We start from the raw sequence: 19,495 nt of genomic DNA, 5'->3' as shown, positions 1-19,495 counted from the left end.
TGGCTAGAAAAGGGATGGCTGTAGGGCATGCCTCAGCATGTCCTTAGGCCTCCTGGGGCTGAAACACCACAGTGGGGATTTTGGGGCCCTTCTGTGCATGCTTGCTGCTCTTTGTGGAAACCATGGTGATTTGGTGACGAAGGCAGACAAGGAAAACATGCAATAAGTTGAACAGTACAAAACATCCACATTTTAGTAAAATTGATTTGATACTATTCAAAGTAAAAAAAATCCACATTTTTATACCCAAGGAAGATTCCTAGAATCTATCTGTGTGTGTGTGTGTGTGTGTGTGTGAAAACCCATTTTGATTTTCCAGGAATCACCCCATAGAGCTTTAAGCAATAGTCTTCAGATAGAGATTGATCAGACCTTAATAATAATCAGCAAAATAGACAGCTCTCATAAGGCTTATAGACGTTTGAAAAAAGTTTGCAACTTAAAGACCATGTGCCACTATCAAAAGCGCCAGTGCTTTTGGAGAGTGTTAAGTTGTATTTCCACACTGATGGGTGCTCGAAGATTTTGAAGATTTACCAAGCAATATTTCTACATCACCTTAACCAGTTTTCATCCTCTGTTGCTCATTCTGCAAATTACAAAAATAAAACACCCACTCATCAGTATACATTTGTAATAGGTTAAAACAATTATTTATTGCAAGAATTCAGCACAGAATTGCAGTAAGGTAAAAAAGAAAAATAAGTCATATCTGTTTCCCAGTGAAAATCAGTGGACAGCATGATCACTGAGATTTCAGACATTTGAACTCACATTTAGGTTTGATAAGTAGGCTTGAAGTAGAAAGGAACAATAAGTTGAACAGTACAAAAACCCCACATTTTAGTAAAAATGATTTAATGCTATTCAAAGAAAAAAATCCACATTTTTATACCGAAGGCCTTTTACTAGAATCTCTCTCTGTGTTAAAAAACCCATTTTGATTTTTCAGGAATCACCCCATAGAATTTTAAGCAATAGTCTTCAGATAGAGGTTGAACAGCCCTTAATAATAATCAACAAAATAGATGGCTCTCATAAGGCCTATAGACTTTTTAAAAAGCTTGCAATTTAAAGACCATCTGCCACTATCAAAAGCATCAGTGCTTTTCGAGAGTGTTTTTCATGCTGATGGGTGCTTGATAAACCATAATTTCTCCAACAATGCATAGGAAGAATCCAGTCTTAAAGATCTATGAAGTAATGTTTGTGTCCTCATTTGTTGTTGTACCATCTTTTTGTTGTGTGCCGTCTCATTGTTCTTCTCGTTGTTGTGTGCTGTCAAGTCACCGCTGGCTTTTGGCAACCCTATGAATCAGCAATCTCCAAAATGTCCTAAGATAATAGAGTAGCTTGCTTGCTTCCTTTCTCACCCCTGCCCTTCCTCTGTGCTTCTTGTGTGCCTGTGAAATTCACTAAGGTCAATATACATGTGAGTGATTTCCACTGCAATTGTTTGAAAGGTTGGTCTGTAGGACAATCTCTGTTCTCTATGCTAATAATACTCTTGTTATGTTTGCTAAACCTTTGTTTTGTGCCCTGGGAATCTTTAATATGCAAATCAAACCACGGGGGGCACTTTAGCATGTAAATCACAAAATAAAGTTTGTATACATCACACTGATTTCCAGTTCTTTGTCTTTTAGGAGATAATAAGCAGCACTTACTCAGCACATCATATTAACTGGGCACTTTCCCTGCACTGGAAGAAAATTAGGTTGTGTAGAAGACAGCAACCTGATCTCACAGGGGACTTGGACGAGCAATGCTGGTGAAAGAGAATTACAAATGCCTAATGATTCATTAGTCCCTTTTTTCTAAAATTGGAAATTTGTAAATCTCTCCTGCTCCAAATTACTCCTTGGCTTTGAGGCCAAGAATGCTATGGGAGTGTCACAATTCCATGTGGCCCCTGTTTGTTTCACCAAACAAAGGAACCCATGCTATGTGCCCCTCAGCTGCCACCAGTTGATTTAATTAACAATATCTATTAACTGCCAACCTAGCAGTTCGAAAGCATGTAAAAATGCAAGTAGATAAATAGGTGCCACCACGGTGGGAAGGCAGTGGTGTTCTGTGTCTAGTTGCATTGGCCATGTGACCATGAAAATTGTCTATGGACAAATGCTGGCTCTGGAAATGGGGATGAGCACCACCCCCTAGAGTCAGACACGACTGGACTAAATGTCAAGGGGAACGTTTACCTTTACCTATTATTAATAATCGAGGTTCAGGCCATCTGTCATTTTACATAACCAAATAAAAATTGTTTATTGTCACAGATGTTGATAAAATAAGCAATGTTGTTAACCCTTAAACAAACTTCTCCTTTATCCCTTTCAACCACCACTCTCCCACCCAAACTTCAAAACTTTAAATCTCTTCAACTCATCTCAAACTCCCTATCTAAACTCCTCCTCCTCCTGAGTCTCTTATACCTTGTGACTCTGCCCCCAGCACTCCCATTGATCTATGCAAATAGCATATGAATATTCATGACCTGGGCAAACACCACAGGGAATACAGATGACCATCTTGTCCTCCATCTTGGCAGATCAGCTCCTACCACAGTGTTTGTTCCCATCTTTCTTCTGCTTCTTTTGTAGCACTCCAGACTTTTTTGTTTTCCTTGAGATCAAATTCACAGGTGGCTTGGGTGCCTTTTGTGATGTGTTTGTTAATACATTTTGTAAGCTGAGGAGGGTAAAGATAGGGAAGGATGAATAGATCTAGTTGTCACTTCCATATGCATTCAAGTTATTCAAAAAATCTCTCAAATTCCTCCTGTCAAATATTTGGTGAAATATTTAGTTTTGGAAAGTTCTTGTTAGAAAGAAATAGAAGAAAAACAACCAACGTTTTACACTAGCCAAATTTAGTAAGTACAGCCATTCCCACTATGAGGAAGATCAAACTGCTCTTTCTTGCCATGTAACTCACAAAGAAAAAAGAAATATCAGAAAAAAGAAATAGCAAACCCAACCCAGCAGCATGTTGAATTTATAGGCACTTCAAAAGCTCTGGATAGGTGACTCTGCCTGGATTGGAAAGCCTATCCTTTCTACTCTGTAAAACAGCATCTGTTCTCCAAAGTAAACAGTACCCACCTGGAACTTGCCAAGTCTGCTTCTTTCAACTTTCTTCAAGCACTACACTTGTTTCTTACCTGCCTGACTACCTTGTAGTTTCAAATGCTGTCTGTTCTCCTCCCCTATGTCTCAGACACATGTTGGTATTGGGAGAATTCTGGTCTCAGGTATGATCTGCCTAGTAATAGCCTAGAACCAGCACGTCTCATTTTCTCAACATTAGCTACATTCAGCCAGCAATCAAGTACAAAAGGTGGTCATTTGACAGATAGTGCAACTTCTTTTTCTTCTTTTTTAACAGTTTGGCTTTGCCATGAATCACAAGATTCAGATTGCAGAAAAATAGGAAAATATCCATTTTAGCAGCTGCGATGGGTAGAGCAAAAAGATACTGTAGTTCATTACTTATTCTATAGGTGTACAATTGCAGTGCTATTCTGATACAAAAGCATTTATCAGCAGAAGGTCACAGGACAGCTGGCTCTAAGCATTCAGTGTGTCAAGGTCTATCACGGCCAATCACATACCCTTTTAAAAGTCTTCCTAAAGATACATGAAAATGAATTTCTGTCATATGATATAAGAAATCAGTTGGGAACAAAAGAGAATCTGACCTGACATGCTTGGAAAGCTGGAAAAAATCTCTCTCTCTCTCTCTCACTCACACGCACACACGCACTTCTCTGATAAAATGAGTATAGTTGACACAGATGGACAACCATAGACGTCTCCAGTATGTTGCAGCCTCTGTAATAAAAATAACAGGAAATTTCTTCTTCAACTATCAAATACCCTATGTTTTAAAACTATTTAATACAGCTTTGTAACTCACCCTTATATCCTGTGATATAGGGCAGGCTATAAATGTTTAAATAAAATTGCTGAATCTCAGCTTTTAACATTTGTCTGTGTAAAACAGTGTAAAAATCCAGGGAAAATCTAGGGAAAGCCTTTGGAAACTCCTGTTACTGTACCCCTCCCATTCCCACCTTGGGAGGGAATAGTGGCAAATGGAATAAAAGTAAATAGAAACTACAACAGCTCCACTTTCAGATGACTTGTGAATTTATTCATTTTTTTTAATTTAAAGACTGCCCTATATGATACTAATCAAATTTTAGTCCTGTATTATTCCAGTCAAGATTTTCCAGGCCTCGGTGAAATAAATGAAATGCTAGGGTGCTGTATCAAATCATTCCCCACCTTCCATGATAAACATGGAAGTCTGTCCCAATATCTAGCCCTGTACTTTTTGGTGGACAGATTCTCAGGCTGGAGATTTCTGGGCAGGAAGAAACTGGTTTGTGTGTAGGAAAGTTTCAAATGATTATCATGGGTGGATGAAGAATGGAGAAGGTCTCTCAGTTTCTTGGTAGGGTTGGAGGGCTATAATTGGTGTCAAATAGAGATGGGGGCTTCATGCATTAAGTGCTGCTGCTCAGGTGTTCCTAATTCCCCTTCTTCCTCACCCCAGTCACCAGATCCACTTACCAGGTACCACAGGGAGCCAAGGTCCTTCTGCATCAGCAGTGCACCAAAGCCAAGGAGTGGTCAGCTGCCTGGAGAGGTGGGGATGGACTGGTCAGGCTCCAGCATTGATTGGTGTGCTGCTGATCCAGAAGGTCCCCAGCTTCCTGTGGAGCCGGATAAGTGGATTTGGTGGCTGGGGGCAGGGAGAAATGGAATTAGGAACATTTGGGCAGCAGTGTTTCGTGTTTTGTATGAAGCACAAAGACCCCATCTTTAGTCACAGACCAGAAACCTGTTTCAGAAGAACAATTAACTGTGGGAAGCATGTGCTCAAGCTGCATTCCTGTTTCAGTGAGTGCGCACACACCTGGCAGAAAGTGGTGGTTCTCAGTTGGCAGGGTGACTTCTCATTCTGCCATTTTCTTTAGAGTTAGAGCATTAGATCAAAGGGTTTCTCTGGCCAATCCTAGTGGCAATTAGGTAACTAGTATCCTATCTGAATTCTCACAACATTCTATGTAATCATGCTAAGTTAATAAAAAGAGTTCTCAAGGTGTTGCCTGAGGCTCCGCTGGCTCGGACATCTTTGGTTGACTTTTCTTTGCACTTTCTCTGAGGGCTAATTGCCTTCTCTTTGTTCCATGATCAGCTACATCTGGCACCCAACATGGGGCCATCAGACAAAGACATCAAACAAGGACCTGACAGGGACCTGACATCAACATCGCCTGAGGGAGAAAAGCTCACTACGCCCAACATGGGTTACAGACATGTCTTTACATCCTTTCTAGGATCCCAGTGAGTATTCAGTTAAAAAAGAGACATGGGAAACTCCCTTTCACCACTATAAACAAACAAACAAACAAACAAACAAATAAATAAATAAATAAATAATAAAATCCTTTTAATTTTTTTATTTATCTGCTTCACAGAGAGGGTCATCATGACATTTCTGATCCAGTAGAGCAGTGGTTCTTAATGTGGGCAATAATGCCCCCAAGGGCATGCTTGAATTTAAAAAAAAATAACAATTTTAAACTGCTACAAAGCAATATACAACCCAAATTTGCTTCTCTATTTCCGTAATACAAAGTTTAATATATACAGAATTTCTCTCTATCTTTGCTCTGCCTTTTCAAAAAACAATTTGAGGCCCAAGTGGGTTGCTATCTTGAATTTAGAGTTCAGACAGCAGCAAAATCAATATTCCTTTCCTTTCAAACAAATACTCTATTATTCTAAGTTTCTCTGATTCTTAAGATTCTGTTAGGAATTGTAGCTGAAGTGACAAAACCAATTGCTGGCACACCTCTGACATATTATTGGTCAGTATGAAAACTAAGTCTTTTGGTGAAACTAGAATGGGCCATTAATACATAGTCCTGATTATGTTTTCATCAGGATGTGGCCAGAAGACATGGAGACATATTGCTTTTAATTGCCACCTTTTAGGCACATTTAAGTGTCAGAGGTTGTTTGTGGAAGATAAAGTGAAGCTTTTATCAAGCTGCATTTTTTGAGCTTTGGAATACACAGGCTTGTGTCCAGTAAGGATCATCTTGCTGATGGAAGAAGAAATTAGGCTGCTTCCCTATCCCAATTTTCCTTCTCCTGTGCTGCTCTCATTCTCCATTGCCACCACACCAAGCTCAGTTACTCAACTCACATTTAACAGTGTCATGAATTTGATTATGAAAATAGAATAGAGTTGTATATTATAGGATTTATTTCAGAGCAGCAACGAAAAAGCTAGAAATCCGCTTGTGTCCAGGTGCTAATTAGAGAAAAAAAATGTACAAGGTCAGTTCTTCTTCAGCAGAAGAAAAAAAAGTCAAGAAGAGCAAGATGACCTTTATCTTATCTCAACTCCGACGGACAAGGACATAACTTGTTAATTTAAGAAAGATGGGAGAAGAGAGGAAGAGGAGATGGACGGAGACACAGCCCGGACGACTGCCGGAACGCAGCATGAATTTCAGCAGAGGAAAAGCTACCAAAGGACTCTTATTTTTCTAATTAACCGTAAGATAAAATCCTATTTAGAAATGTAGTTAGATTGGTTGTTATTTTCGTTTTTATAGAGGAAATGTTTGTTGGTAACGGCTGGGGTAATTTGGAAATGATTATTTGTGTAAAGATTGGCTTATCTAAATGTGTTTCAAATTAATCTCTATCTTTTTAATAAAATATAAAAAGGCTGTTTATCTGTACGTTGGCTTCTTGAATAGACCGTCAAGCTACTCTAGTTAATTGGCTACTTTAAAATTGATTTATTTAATCAGGCCACGCGCATGCTACCAATTTAGGGTCCTACATATAAGATAAAGAGGAGTAAATCTTCTAGAATGACTGGAAGTTTTTTATTTAAAAATCGGAGCAGACTTGGGAGAAAGGGTGGAAAAGTTGCCTAGGGTAAAATTAAAGGACCCGGTTTTACCTGAGTAGGAACTGATCATCCTGGACCCCTCTCTGTTCCGTGTAAAAGCAGTTTCTTAGGAAGCTCGCTTTTACGACAAACAGGACATCTGAAGTGGTCTGTAAGAGGGAGGGGCATCACTGAAAACTGTCTCCTTCCCTTTTCTGAAATGGGACAGTGCCTTCTATCAGTGGAGTGACTTCCACTGGATAAAAATCTCAGCACCCTTTTTTTTTCATTTTCATGTCTTATTTTATGTTTTGCCCATGGGTGATTGATTGATTAGTCTCAAGAGACTATGGTAACATACTCTGTATGGAGGACTTGGAACAGCATCTAGTGGTGCTGAGAAGACCAATTTGAGAGTGACAATCTCTTCCACACTGAAGATAAATACAATCTGTCCCTTGTCCAGCTCCCTGATTTTTCTGCTTTCGGGACTGCCTCTTTGCCCCTCAGCCTGCTGGACAAGGGTCTCTTCAAATTGGGAGATGCCATGATGCATTGCCTGCCTCCAGGCTGAACGCTCGGAGGTCAGGGTTTCCCATCTGTTGAGGTCCATCCTTTCAGATCCCGCTTGCAGATCTCCTTGTATCACAGCTGTGGTCTCCATCTGGGGCGATTTCCCTGCACTAATTCTCCATATAGGAGATCTTTTGGAATCTGACCATCAACAATTCTCACAACATGTCCGAGCCAATGTAGACATCGCTGTTTCAGTAATGTATGCATGCTAAAATTCCAGCTCGTTCTAGGACTACTCTATTTGGAACTTTTTCCTGCCAGGTGATACCAAAAATGCATCGGAGACAATGCATATGGAACGTGTTCATCCCTGCTAACCAAATCAAAAGCCTTTGTGAAATCTATGAAAGCCACAAAGAGTGGCTGTTGTTGTTCCCTACATTTCTCCTGCAACTGTCTGAGGGAAAATGCTATGTCAGTGGTGGATCTATTAGCCCGAAATCCGCACTGTGATTCTGGATAGACTCTGTCTGCAAGCACCTGGAGGCCCTTCAGCACAACACGGACCAGCAGCTTCCCTACAACGCTGAGAAGAGAGATGCCACAATAGTTATTGCAGTCACCCCTGTCACCTTTGTTCTTGTATAATGTGACAATGTTTGCATCCTTCATGTCCTGTGGTACTCCACTTTCCCTCCAGCAAAGACGAAAGACTTCATACAGTTCAGTGATGATGATCTCTTTACAGAACTTCAACAGGGATGTTATCCTTTTCAGGTGCCTTGCCAGAGGCGAGGAAATCCGAGGCTGCTTTTATTTCTGCTAAAGTTGGTTCGCTGTCCAATTCTTCCAAGACAGGCAGGCACTCCATGTTATTTAATGCTTCTTTGGTTACTATATTCTCTCTGGAATATAGCTCAGAGTAGTGCTGCACCCAGCATTCCATCTGCTGTGTTCAGTCCTGGATGATCACACCTGTAGCAGACTTCAAGGGAGCAGATTTCTTCTGTATTGGACCTAAAGCCTGCTAGATACCATCATACATTCCTTTGATGTTACCTGTTGTCATGAATTTGATTATGAAAATAGAATAGAGATGTATATGAAAGGATTTATTTCAGAGTAGCAATGAAAAAGCTAGAAATCCGCTTGTGTCCAGGTGCTAATTAGAGAGAAAAAATGTACAAGGTCAGTTCTTCTTCAGCAGAAGAAAAAAGTCAAGAAGAGCAAGATGACTTTTATCTTATCTAAACTCCGACGGACAAGGACATAGCTTGTTAATTTAAGAAAGATTGGTGAAAAGCAGAGAGAGGAGAAGATGGACGGAGAGACAGCCCAGACGTCTGCCCGAACGCAGCAAGAGAGAATTCCTGCCCAGAGGAATGAACGCTAGAGAAAAACTACAAAAGGATCTTATTTTTCAAATTAACAGTAAGATAGAACTCTCTTTGGAAATGTAGTTAGCTTATTTGTTATTTTGGGTTTTTATAGAGGAAAATGTCTTGTGGTTATGGCTGGGGTATGTTGGAAATTATTGTTTATGTAAAGATGTCATGTTTTGCTCATTTAAATTCATTTATAGCTAATCTCTATTTTTCTAATAAAATATAAAAAGGCTGATTGTCTGAACGTTGGCTTCTTGCAATAGACCATAAGCTACTGATTTGTTTAATCAGGCCACGTTTATGCTACCAATTTAGGGTCCTACCTAATAGAGAGGAAGTTGTTTATTTAAAAATCGGATCAGACTTGGGAGAAGGGGTGAAACAGTTGCCTAGGGTAAAATTAAAGGACCCAGTTTTACCTGATAAGGAACTGATCATTCTGGACACCTCTCTGTTCCATGTAAAAGTAGTTTCTTAGGAAGTTCACTTTTACGACACCTGTGTCCACTGCTATCTGTATCTGAGAGCAGAGCTGAAGCCAATAATCGTTGGAACGTCTCCTGTTCTGTCTTTTCTGGGGGATATAATACCTTTTCAAAGAGGCCTTGGCCTTGAAAGCATTTTCACCTGATTACTCTGGTTTTTAATTTTGCTTGTAAAATCATGGGGCTTGTTAATTGGGATATTGTTTGGAAAGGTTGCAAAATTGGTGTGCGTTTCTTTTCCTCTGCCGTCTAGTTTGGCTTTGGAAGGTCAACTGTTGTAAATGATGGAAGCTTCAGCCCTATATCTATACAGGTCATAGCTGGGATTTTTGGCTGTTATCTTCCTTATGGAAGCGGCTGAGGGCCATCTCTTTGTTCTGGAACCTGACTTTCTCTGGATTTATTTGTTAGTTTGTAGGTGTCCAATTTTGTGATCAGTCTGAGGTTGATAATTGAGTAAGTTGTATGTATTTCCCCATTTGAATGATACTGCTATTTTTTCAAACTTGTATAACAGGCTCCAAAAATAATGAGCCTGCTTACTATTGGTGAAAATCATGTGCACCTTGCCTCTTAGTTGCCCGGGCTTACTGGGATAAATACAGTAACATTTTGTGTTCGTTTGAGCATCCCAATCCTTGCCCAGAATTTCTGTTATTGTCTGTAATACTTCTGAATTGGAGGCCCAGGTGCCATTTGATTTTCTTAGTGGCCAGTTATAGATGGTGATATGGTTCATGGGCTTGGATGATGGAATTTCAACCGGGGTGGACTCTTCACTATCTGAGGTTGCTGACCGTTGGGGGTTTTCTAACCACATATTTTCCTTGCATGCTGTCACAGGAAGTGGATGCTGAGGATAGGATTCTTCTGGGGTGTTTCCCCACCATTCATCTATGGTTTTTAGCTCTGGATTGGAGGATGTTAGGTCAGGTCCCTCTGTGTCATTACTTCGGTCATATGGGTCTGCCCAGGCCTTTAGGGTCATCCCAGAGATGGGCATTTGGTCCTGAGTTGTTTTTTTCCAATAACTGTGGGTAACTCTGACCTTTAAAAGTTGGGGAGTTATCTTTTTGTGTTTGATCTTTTGTGCCCAGCTCCTTTTTGCCTGAAGTCCTCTCTGTTCAGTATTCTGAGGGCTTGAGGGGGGGTGCTGTTTTTAAAATCCCCAACTTTATCATGTCAGTGATGCATTGTAGTGTTGCTTTAATATCAGCAATTTCTTTCTTTAGATCATGCAGCTTACTGAAAATTTTTTGGTTGGATTTAGCTGAGAGGAAGCACTGATCACGTAGTTGGGTGTAAATAATCCTAGTTTGTTCACTTTCAAGCCCTTGAGCATCTTGGAGACCTATTTTTCCTTCTATATGGTTCTCCTTGGGCCCAGGGGTCATAGATTTAGGTGTTTCTAGAATGAGTCCATAGAGGCAGAGAGAGCCTTCTCTAGGAGTTCTCGGTCCAGAGACCAATTGCTGATTTCTTCAGACTGCAACCTCCTGGTATGTCTCTCCCATTACTTATGCCTACATTGTCCGTAGTGAGTGGAGTACTTGATGTAAATTCCATCAGTGGCCTTTGATTATAAGAGGAAACATGTTCACATTGGCTGATGAGATCTGAGACCACACAGAAGTCTGCTATTGATTTCTGATTTGGCTTTTTGGGAACCTTTTGTATCTTGCCATAGGTTTTTTTGTCCTAGTAGTGACCATAGTTATACTCCACAAATTTAGCTTATTTAGTGTCCCCTTCTACTTCTGCAGGTACAGACTTGTGCTCAAAGGGAGAAGAATATGGGTTTCACAGTTACGGTCAGTAGGTGCTGTATAAAAAACACTTCTTAGCTCCAGTAAACATTCAAACATAAACCATTAAAGGTCAGGTTATTCCACCCTGTTCCTTGGAGGACTTTTACTCACTGTGAGCCAATTGTAGATTGACAAGACAGCAAATCAGCTCCTGCTGTATGCCAAACAACCCCCCCAAAGGCAGATGGCTTTTCTTAGACAAAGTAAATGCTTTTCTTGCAGACTTGATTCAAGCAGGTGCTTACTGTGTGCAGTAATGGTGTTATTTTCTTCTGTTTTCTTTCCAAGGCTTCAGTTGTGTAATTTTGTGATACAGAGGTATTTCTAATATCTCTCGGCAGCTCCAGTGGTCATTATCTCTGTGTTTACTTTTGCCAAGGTTAAAATCATGCCTCCAGCTGGAAAGTAAAATAGGAACTTCAACTAAACAAAAATAATAAAAACCATATAAAATTATATAAAATAAAGATAAAATCACTGCTGCTTAGGCACAAGTGTGCTGCCTGGTTCATATTAAGGGGTATATAGACGAATGCCCATCTTTTATATCTTTTTGAGAAATTGATTTTAACCCACTTTCCATATTCTGATTCCCTGCCCTGTTGGACCTCAGAACCCATTGTGAAAATGTAAGGTTAACAATTGCTTCTATCTCATAATAGCACAATGTTGAAAAACTGCTGAGAGGACACTGAAACATAAAATGAAAAATTGGATGAGGGTGAAAACAGAGATATGACACTCCTTGAAATAAGGGCACAGGAAATAGAACTTATGAGATAAACTGCAATATGAGAAGAAAAAAATCTCACTAATCTCTTGTGTATTTCTTCCTTTGATGATTGAGTGCGAACACAAAAAGCAACACAGCCGGTTTGTGATCAGCACTTTTTGTTATGGATAGGAGACTGAAGCAACGGATCACATTGAGCACTGGAGTTGTTGTAGGGTGAAGAATGGAGATTCTCCCTTAGAGTCTTTGGAAGGAATTTTTTTTCCTCGTGTGATTGTTCTTTAAGCTGATAGAAATGAGATTCTTAACTGAATAAAGCATTTGAAAAAGTTGCCCATTTTCAAGGAGGCACACGTAGCAGAATCTGGTGGCAATTCTGGTCCATCTTTGATCAGTTCTCTCCCCTCCCTGCTTTTGAAAACAACAACAAACCCAGTAAGCTTTTCTGAATTTGAATGGTTGATAAGACTAATTTCTAATTTCCAAAATATATAATTGAGAGAGTGAGTGAGAAAAAAGTTCTTGTTGATTTCAAACATTATGAGCTTACTATTGAGATTCTCAGTTTTACTCAGTTACTATAATATGGACTGTGAATGTCCCCCCACAATAATTCAACAAGCACTTGCAGGAACAAGCTCTTCATTAGAGCAGCCCCTCAAAGGCCAGCAGGGCCAAACACCACAACTCAGTAACTTTAGAGTGCTAGAGAGTTGGCATCACTCCCAAAGTCTTTCAGAGAAGGGAAAACCCTTACCAATCTTTCACTGGGAGGAGTAGAATCCCACCTCCACTAATTTAATTAATTTAATTTTAATTTATTGTATTTATACCCCACCTATCTAGTCATTTCGACCACTCTAGGTGACCAGTACCAGCTCAAGGACACCTCTCAGGTGCACCAGGCATGGAATGCCACAACAAGGCTGCTGTATACAAGCAATCAGCTGTCCTTAGAGGAGTGTAGTGTGAGTCCGTTGTCCCACTATGCCGCCTTAGTCTCCAACAGCTGCTTCCACCCCACAGGTGTGTTAATCCTCTTGAGAGGCATCACCAAACTCTACCAGGACCTGGCTAGGCTCTCAAGTGTAGCACGATGCAGATGGAGGATATATAGGAGAGATGCTGTCCAACTGATTGCATATAGGCTGGCTGGGATATCTCTGGCAGGGAGGCACCAGTGGCCTCAAGGACATCATCCATGTCTCTGCAATCAACACCCCAGTCTTCATGTGAACTGTGGGTCAGGAATCTCTCTCTAACTCTTGGAGAGGTGGAGAGCCCACTTTCACCAGCAGGGGAATTGAGTTTGGTTCCATGTTAACATTCCTAACTGGGTTTCCTCAGTGTATCTCTGTGGCTATAGTGATTTTATCACACACCAGAAATCAAAATGAAATAGTAGCAGCATGTAAGAATGCCAAACAGTTCAAAATATATTTGAACAAAATACCCAGAATCAAACCCAGATGAGTTTCAGCAGAATTTAATCAACATCATTAAAGAACTCTGCTTTTTTCATTACAAAAGTACCATTGATTTAAAGACATTTCTTGTTCTCAACAGAGGAATATATTGCAAGGTTCTATTATGTCAAAAGAGAACAAAATGTGGAAAGAAGGTGGATTTGGGGATTTATACTTGTAAGCAATGTGTAAAAGGAGGGACTGAGGAAAGCAGTTAATCACACTACTTCTAAAACATGCATTGCTTTTCTTTGAAGAAATTCTGGTGGTAATATATACAGACTAGCACAACACAGTTAATAATAGATTATAAAAAGCAGTGCCCCTTATCATCTAAACCCCAATTCTTTTGAGGCTTGCAAATATATAACTGTCTGTGGAGTGATCGTAGAGATTTTACGTCAGAAGGCAGCACTGTTCCCCATCTGAAATATCAATGTATCATTTCACATACACAAAAGGAGGGGTATGGTGCAGCTGTGGCTCCCCACAAAAACTGTGTGGTTTTTTGGAAATATGAGCAGTACAGTAATGAAATATTTAAACTTCAGGAAGATGGTAATAAAAAACTGAAAATTAATCCTGGTCATTTTAAAATATAGTCAGAGATGATACAAAATAGGAGGACTTCTATTGCTTGTACCTTGTTCTTGCTCCCAAACTACACATTCATACCTCTGAATGCCCCTTCATGATACCACAGAAAGTTAGCTGATAGCATTTTCAGTAGGTTTGGTGGGAATGAACTGTAATGAGGAAAAATTATGTAAAAACAGGGGGAAAATCCAAGTGAGAAGTGAATATATTCATCAGGGATAGGGCGTGGGTTGACTGTATGAGATGGGGGCTGCAAAGGGGAAGGGGAGATATCTTGGGATATCCTAGAAAGGCCATAAGTGGCTGCTTGCAAGTCTGAACAGGTACAGTCCACAAGGCAACATTTTGTTGCAGGTTCCATTTATTAAATCTCTGTTGGCCCAGCTGTACGTGTTTTCCCACTGTTCCCTGTGTAATGAAAGTGACAGCATGGATATCATCACATATGTGTTGTTGCATTGCATTGATTTAATAAATCTAATATTGTGAAATAATCGAGTACCTGTTAATCATGGTGCAAAAAGTGATTTTCAGGTGGAGTGTTGAAGGGTTAGTTCTGTTACGGCCATTTGATATAAATGTGATAAAGGTGGAAGCTTGCTGCTTCAGGATAAATATCCAGTGAACCTTTGGCAGGGCTACTACATTGTAGGAGCAGAATTTGTGCTTTCTGTAAGCATAATATTGGACTCACACTCCACATCTTGTGATTTATGAGTGTTCTTGGTGGTGGTGATGGTGGCAGCTCTAATAAATACTGCTGTCACAGGTTGGCATGGCAACTCTTTCTTAGTCTTCACCTGCTGCTGTAGTAAACAGGGAAAATACTAAACAAGGCTTCATTTATGATGTGCCTGTCTCTAAAACATAAATCCACATAAAGGCTAAAACATTTCCTTCCATAGTTGAAGTATTTTAATTGTGTGTTGCTATTGCCAGTCTTTTCTTGAGGTGCTATTTGTTGTTCCCTGTATTTGTTAATTCATGTTAAAGGCACAGACACAAAAATTCACACACATAACACATGGGAGGGAGAAAGGGGTGCATTTTTTAACCCAAGTCACCTCAGTTTCTTAGTCCTCTCAGGACTTTTTTCCCATGTACTGAAGAAAACATGCTTTCAGCAATAATTACAAGACATATCATGTCTGTTTGTGGCCTTAATTTGTGTGTAGTCTGCACTGTCTTTTATGACAGCATGCTGGTGTCTAATGTAAGAAAATACAGGTGGTCGAGCATGGCAATAATGTAAAATTTTCAACCATCCGCATGTAACATGTGCTTTCTGTTCCGCAGCATTTTTCCAAAGTTTCTCCTTAGAGACAGAGAAAGCAATGCAGTCAGTGTGAAACATTTTGATCCTCCATTGATTTTAATGGAGAGACAAACACATGTTTAATGCTGCTCCAGTGAAACCAATAGAACTTCTCAGAAATCAACTCTTGACAATATCATTCCCACATTGTGTGTGATTTTAAATGCTTTATGGAGGAGAGAGAGTTGATTTTAATGGTCAATGACTAATTAGGTTAATTATAGGAAGATAACATGTTTTGCTGACAAACTACGGTTTAATGATTCTGATTTAATACAGGTGGTGAATTCACTGTGAGTCTTAGTATGAACTTTACGGGAGCTATCCAGAGTACTGATTCCTATTCCCCGAATAGTTTAGTTACTTTAAAGTGCAGACTAGAATTTACCTCCATCTGAAAAATCAGAGTCCCTGGCCTCTTCCCCGTATGGCAAGTTTTTAAATAGCTGGATTCTGTAATACTGGGATTAAGGAGTGTAGGGACAGGGTTCTGAAAATCATGGCTATCTTTGTAAGTTGAGATGGTTGAGGAAAGTCACTGCTGTTTTGTAGATCGTGGAAAGTTAGTATGAAAAAGGAAGTGGTTTCAGTTATCATTCCAGGGCCTCCAAAGTAATTAGTTACAATTATGCTTGCTATTTTAAAAAGTATCTCTTTATTTTCCAATTTCTCAATAATAACAAAAAAATCAAGTGCTTTAAAAATATTGAATGCTACAAGCCCAAGTCAGCAGGATAAGGCGATGCATAAGCTAGCCTTGAACTATATGTAATTTCTCAATAATCAAAGAGTTCACCCCTGTCCTGATGCTCCCAAAAGCTTCCCAATAATGAAAAGGATTCCACAGGAGCCTCTGGATTTTCAGAAGAGAAACTGGAAGTGTGTTTCAGAAAAATCACCAAAGTTGAAGATATCAGCAGGATTTCAGACATAATTTCTAACATAACATACAGATCCAGGATTTATGTATATTTTTGCTGAATAGCATGATCTTATTTTCTTCTCATGTTTATCTCTCCAGCTATCTCTGTGTAAATAATTTTGTATGTATTACCCACTTGAATGTGTCTGCAGATTCACAAGTGTGTGGCACTAATTTTCAATGAAAACTACTTGGTTAGTGGACTGGTCTGCAAAACAGCATTAACTTCTGAAAATACTAGACACTGATTTTTCATGGACACAGGTGGCATATATAAAATAGTCAGATTTGCTGCACATTCTGAGAATCTCTGAAGACTTGCTAATTGGGAAGTAGGCCAGACAATGTGGCTACATAGCTTTTAATGGGTCTTATTGAATGCAGTAGACAAGGTGCATTCATCAGATACAGCAAAAAAAGCATTATACACATACTGTCTGAATTTGTTTCTATTTCATTAAATGACCACCTTGGGTCCTTTTTAGGAGAGAGGCAAGATATCAATATTTGAAATGAATAAATAATAAGTAAATATTCCGGTTCTGGTCTGAGGGAGGAACAGTGTTTGTATCAAGCTCTGCTCCCTATTTTAAAATACTTATAAAGTATTCAACTGCTCAAGTTGATTAATTAAAAGAACTTTGCTTTCTGGTGGTGGCTGCAACCAAAGAGAGCAAGAACTATTGAGTTTCCCCAGGGGAGTTTACCAGCAACACAATGTTTGAAAAGGACTGAGATTGTTTTGAGGAAAATTTAAGGTCATACAAGAACTATGTCGTAATACTGTCAGTTATTTAGAAGCTATTTAGAAGTCAAATGTTGGGAATTGCCTGAGCTGTATGATAAGGAGATATCACAGAAGGCAAGGTAATAAGGAAATAAAGAAACCACACTAGGATCTGCACTAGGATTTGCAGAAGGCTCTATCCTGATTGTGGTTGGGACGTGGTGGCGCTGTGGGCTAAACCGCAGAAGCCTGTGCTGCAGGGTCACAAGACCAAGTAGTTGCAAGATCGAATCCACACGACGGAGTGAGAGCCCATCACTTGTCCCAGCTCCTGCCAACCTAGTGGTTCGAAGGCATGCAAATGTGAGTAGATAAACAGGGACCACCTCGGTGGGAAGGTAACAGCATTCCGTGTCTAAGTTGCACTGGCCATGTGACCACGGAAGATTGTCTTCGGACAAAACACTGGCTCTATGGCTTGGAAACGGGGATGAGCACCACCCCGTAGAGTCAAACACGACTGGACAAAAATTGTCAAGGGGAAACTTTACCTTTACCTTTACCTATCCTGATTGCAGGTGTGATTTAACAGCACATACAAACACTACCAATGGTCATTACTAGAGCTCAGAAAACTCGTGCTGGGACTAACAATGCTCCCAGAAGTCAAAAATCAAAGGGCTACAGTAGACCTCCATTAGTCAACAGGACTTTTCCAATTCCACTGGACAAAGGTTTGCAAGTGAATTTGTCTCAAGTACTCAATCTACCTTAGATAATCAAGATTTGAATGTGATCATCAGAGATTCCCAAATAAATGATGTGCCTGAAGACCTTTCTGGCTACTTGATTGGCAATTGGTCAGTGGACCCAGGATTACAGGAAATATCATCAATTTTATCAATGGACTTGCCTGACAAAAATTCAAACCTACCAAACACTGATCCAAAGACTATATCCATAGAAGAACAAATAGACAAATCTTATGGGCCTGATCATGAAGACATCAAAATTATCTACACTCAGTTACGTGACCATAATCTGCAAAATCAACTCAAAGCATTTTCTATAAACTACATGTACTACATAAAGAAATATTCAACCTGAAAGCAACACTCCAACTCACCGCCACCTAAAAACAGGGATTTTGACAGCAGCAGCACCCTGAACATTTCCTAACCCAGACCCAAACTTCCACCAAGCAGGAAGTGGGATTGACACATTAGAAACAAACAAGAACAATCCCTGCCTATCTTGAAAAAAAATAGCATCTTATACAGCGGTTGGAGGACACAGAGTAGGCCACAAACCCTGAAAAGGGTTCAGAAACTCAGGCTGATAATAGTAACACAAGAAAAGCTGCTGAGGACCTGAATTTAACCCTTTCAAATGTAGACTTCATAGTAATTGATGAATGGCAATATATTATCCCAGATGTAAATGGCCCATAATCCTCATTTATAGCCTTTACAGATAGGAACAACATACTGCCGATCAATGCCTACCTATTATGTTTTACAGAAGCAGACTCCAGAACAGAGAAACTATAGTCTACAGTCTCACCATCCAACACTGTGAGTCATATTACTGTATACAACTGGCCTTTAAGAAGATCAAATAACACATGGAAAACTAACACTGAAGTAACACTTTAATGTATATGCATTGCTCATATATATATATCCTATAAATATCCTGGAATGGAAAATGGACATGCCTATCATTTTTGGAGCTTAATATATAGGTTTGAAGAAATATCAGTATCATTCAAATGGGGAACACATATAGCACACTGTAGGCTGAATTTCAAGTCAACTGCAAAACAAAACTTAACACCATTCAAAACAAGCAGACAGCCTTACGTTGTGAATCACAGGGTACTTTTGATGGGAAGGTAATGGCTGATGAATTTGGACATGATGTAAATTGAAAAAGGACTCCAATACCACATGGAATATCAGATAGAACTGTTGAGCTCTCTTCTAATTATTAATACTCCAGGAGCAGGGGAAATGCCCCCAACCATGCTGGTGTTGCACCCCCTGATTCTAACTTAAACTATAGAGGGAGAGAAGTATGTTCACCTTTTCTATCTGCCCCCAATAATATATTAATCAACCCTGTGGTTTTGTAAACATATGTAACAACCAGAGAACACAAATAAGAGATGCACCAAGGATGGGTGTCAACAAGTCTTCCAGCAGTCACAGAATTTATCAAACTTCCAAGGGGAAGACCCACCTACCCAGTCACTTCAGAACTTCCAGTAGGTCGAACTCTGAATGGCACTTGGATAACAGATATGCCCCTCTAGCACCCCTCTCCCAAGACTGGCTAGCATCAGATAAGATGCAAAGTCAGTCTCTGAACATGGAATGTTGCAGGATAGAAGAATAAATTGGTTAGCTTAGATTTCATACAGTACCTTCAGTCATTTGGCATAATTTGCCTGCAAGAGACTTGGCTTCTGGAGAAAGACCCTTTAAGATTACAGGGATATAGGAAATGGGAATTTCCAGCTCAAAAAATTTCAACTTCTGGCCAAGGAAGTGGGGGCATGGCTATTTCAATTTCTTCCACTACTGCCTTGAAGGGTACAGAGATACTGTAGCTGAAT

At 39.8% G+C, this 19,495-nt stretch overlaps 1 long non-coding RNA gene across 1 annotated transcript; it reads right to left on the bottom strand.

Annotated features, from left to right (window-relative positions):
• Window positions 1–508: 508 nt before the first annotated feature.
• On the bottom strand, window positions 509–19,115 carry LOC144588257 (uncharacterized). The gene is made up of 2 exons (XR_013543710.1): window positions 2,501–19,115; window positions 509–1,403 (listed from the first exon to the last, which is right to left on the bottom strand). It is a non-coding gene; the product is annotated as an uncharacterized LOC144588257 (long non-coding RNA).
• Between the last annotated feature and the right edge of the window lie 380 nt (window positions 19,116–19,495).

This window comes from Pogona vitticeps, chromosome 3 (assembly GCF_051106095.1).
Source record: "Pogona vitticeps strain Pit_001003342236 chromosome 3, PviZW2.1, whole genome shotgun sequence".
NCBI classification, from domain to species: domain Eukaryota; kingdom Metazoa; phylum Chordata; class Lepidosauria; order Squamata; family Agamidae; genus Pogona; species Pogona vitticeps.
The sequence above is the reverse complement of the archived record's forward strand: the minus strand, read 5'-3'. Positions and strand labels throughout refer to the sequence as shown.